General features: G+C 66.1%; 1 non-coding gene and 1 pseudogene across 1 annotated transcript; both read right to left on the reverse strand.

Annotated features, from left to right (window-relative positions):
- Positions 1 to 819, reverse strand: LOC148998153 (28S ribosomal RNA; annotated as a pseudogene; the record flags this gene model as incomplete).
- A 1,302-nt stretch (positions 820 to 2,121) lies between these two features.
- On the reverse strand, positions 2,122 to 2,275 carry LOC148998154 (5.8S ribosomal RNA). Its single transcript, XR_016147969.1, has one exon. It is a non-coding gene; the product is annotated as a 5.8S ribosomal RNA (ribosomal RNA).
- Between the last annotated feature and the right edge of the window lie 225 nt (positions 2,276 to 2,500).

The following is a 2,500-nucleotide window of genomic DNA, read 5'->3' on the forward strand; positions in this document are numbered from 1 at the left end:
CGGGCCCGCGCCCGGAGCTTCTGCGCCACCGCGGCGGCCCTCCTACTCGTCGAGGCGTGCCCTTTGCCGGCCGCGCGCTGGCGGCCGGCCTCCTTCTGCCTTCGACGGCCGGGTATGGGCCCGACGCTCCAGCGCCATCCATTTTCAGGGCTAGTTGATTCGGCAGGTGAGTTGTTACACACTCCTTAGCGGATTCCGACTTCCATGGCCACCGTCCTGCTGTCTATATCAACCAACACCTTTTCTGGGGTCTGATGAGCGTCGGCATCGGGCGCCTTAACCCGGCGTTCGGTTCATCCCGCAGCGCCAGTTCTGCTTACCAAAAGCGGCCCACTGGGCGTCTCGCATTCCACGCCCGGCTCCAAGCCAGCGAGCCGGGCTTCTTACCCATTTAAAGTTTGAGAATAGGTTGAGATCGTTTCGGCCCCAAGGCCTCTAGTCATTCGCTTTACCGGATAAAACTGCGTGGCGAGCGCCAGCTATCCTGAGGGAAACTTCGGAGGGAACCAGCTACTAGATGGTTCGATTAGTCTTTCGCCCCTATACCCAGGTCGGACGACCGATTTGCACGTCAGGACCGCTGCGGGCCTCCACCAGAGTTTCCTCTGGCTTCGCCCTGCCCAGGCATAGTTCACCATCTTTCGGGTACCATCGCGCGCGCTCTCGCTCCACCTCCCCGGCGGACCGGGTGAGACGGGCCGGTGGTGCGCCCCCCTCCGGGGAGGGGGGATCCCACCCGGGCCGGCGTGCGCCGGCCTTCACCTTCATTGCGCCGTGGGGGCTCGTGGACACCCTCTGACTCGCGCGTGCGTTAGACTCCTTGGTCCGTGTTTCAAGACGGGTCGGGTGGGTGGCCGACATCGCCGCGGACCTCGAGCGCCCGTTTACGTGGGCCGGTCCCCGCCCTGGCGGCGCGGCGCATTCGGATTCGGACTGGGGACAGTCCGGTCCGGGCGACGCACGCGTCGGGGGCGGGGGGCCCCGTCCCTCGCCGCGAGCGGGAGGGAAGGCGCGGAGGACACTGCCCGCGGCCCCGGGGGAGAGCGGCAAAGTCGGAGCGGGAGGGCGCTGTAAAGCTCGGGGCCCGAGGGACCCGAGCCACCTTCGCCCCCTGACCCTTCCTGGCCAAACCGGAGCCGGTCGCGGCGCACCGCCGCGGAGGAAGTGCGCCCGACGGGGGCCGAGCTCGCGGCGGACGGACGGTCCCCTTGTGGGGGGATCCGATCGCGCCCGCCGGGCCGACCGAGCCCGCCGGGTTGAATCCTCCGGGCGGCCCGTGCGGACCCCACCCGTTTACCTCTTAACGGTTTCACGCCCTGTTGAACTCTCTCTTCAAAGTTCTTTTCAACTTTCCCTCACGGTACTTGTCCGCTATCGGTCTCGTGACGGTATTTAGCCTTGGATGGAGTTTACCACCCGCTTTGGGCTGCATTCCCAAGCAACCCGACTCCGAGAAGAACCGTACCCCGGCGGGGCGGGGGCCGTTACCGGCCTCACACCGTCCACGGGCTAAGCCTCCATCAGAAGGACTTAGACCCCCGGCCCGCGCCGGGAGAGCGGTCTTCCGTACGCCACAATTCCCTCGCCCCGGCTGAGGGGACGGGGATTCGGCGCTGGGCTCTTCCCTCTTCGCTCGCCGCTACTGAGGGAATCCTTGTTAGTTTCTTTTCCTCCGCTTAGTAATATGCTTAAATTCAGCGGGTCGTCTCGCCTGATCTGAGGTCGAAGCTGGGTGTTTTCGGAAGCGGCCGCCGCCGGGGCGGTTGGACCCGGCGGACTGGCCGACGACCTAGGGGCGTCCCACGACCCGCCGAAACTCCGCCGCCCTACTCCCAGGGTGCGAGCGAGACCCCCACGACGGCGTCCGCCGACCGAGGCGGGTGAGAGCCTCCTCGCGCGGGCAGCGGTGGTTTTGAAGCACCGGCAGCCGCGGAGGAGGACACCCGGGTCCTCGGAGCGACGAGGCGCCGCCCTCCCCCGAGGGGAAGACGGAGGCCTCTCCCCGAAAAGGAGAGAGCGGGGAGACGGGACGAGGGGACGGTCTGCGTTTAGGAGGACGGAGGCGGCGAGGGCCTACGACGCTCCAGCCGCGGGGCCCGGAGGCTCCGATCGATAGCAAAGCGACCCTCAGACAGACGTAGCCCCGGGAGGAACCCGGGGCCGCAAAGTGCGTTCGAAGTGTCGATGATCAATGTGTCCTGCAATTCACATTAGTTCTCGCAGCTGGCTGCGTTCTTCATCGACTCACGAGCCGAGTGATCCACCGCTAAGAGTTGTACTCTTGGTTTTTTTGGTTTTTCGAGGCCGACCGACACAAACCGGGGAATTGGGGAAAAAAAAATGAGTGGTGGCGAGACCCGGACGGGCGCCCCCTCCCCCCCGGTCGAGGGATGGGGAGGAGGTCTTTAAACCCACGGCCCCCCCCACCGGGGGGAGACCTAACGGGTACCCGTCGGGGTTGCGACTCTCGCCACTCGTTTTTCACCGAAGGGGGTTCCGG

This window comes from Pimephales promelas, chromosome 2 (genome assembly GCF_988280905.1).
Source record: "Pimephales promelas chromosome 2, fPimPro1.hap1.1, whole genome shotgun sequence".
Classification (NCBI taxonomy): domain Eukaryota; kingdom Metazoa; phylum Chordata; class Actinopteri; order Cypriniformes; family Leuciscidae; genus Pimephales; species Pimephales promelas.